Below are 308 nucleotides of genomic sequence, written 5' to 3'. Positions count from 1 at the left end.
CTGACTTACTGAACACGAATTGCACAAAGCATGAAACAGCAACTACAAACACCTAGAAGGATATTTCTAGAATTATGTCATTATATACAAACCCAACAAATTTTTCACACTATGAAGGTCCAAATTTTTACATAATAAGAAGTCAGATCTTGCTGCACCCACTCTCTGCCACTCCTCCTACCCTGCCAATGCACACTTCCTCTCCTGCCAACGTTATTCGTCATGTCTGTCACCCTTGTTTTCGATTTTTTAAATTTCTTAGGGTTAAGAGACGAAATGCATAAGGACGTAAGGCAGGCAGCGAACTT

At 39.9% G+C, this 308-nt stretch overlaps 1 protein-coding gene across 1 annotated transcript in view; it reads right to left on the bottom strand.

The window, feature by feature from the left end:
- Positions 1-308, bottom strand: part of LOC119591543 (glycerophosphocholine cholinephosphodiesterase ENPP6-like) — a gene marked incomplete in the record, with an annotated part of 12,203 nt that overhangs the window by 8,399 nt on the left and 3,496 nt on the right.

Source organism: Penaeus monodon, chromosome 28 (genome assembly GCF_015228065.2).
Source record: "Penaeus monodon isolate SGIC_2016 chromosome 28, NSTDA_Pmon_1, whole genome shotgun sequence".
Taxonomy (NCBI): Eukaryota; Metazoa; Arthropoda; class Malacostraca; order Decapoda; family Penaeidae; genus Penaeus; species Penaeus monodon.
This window is presented reverse-complemented; position numbering and strand designations above follow the sequence as displayed.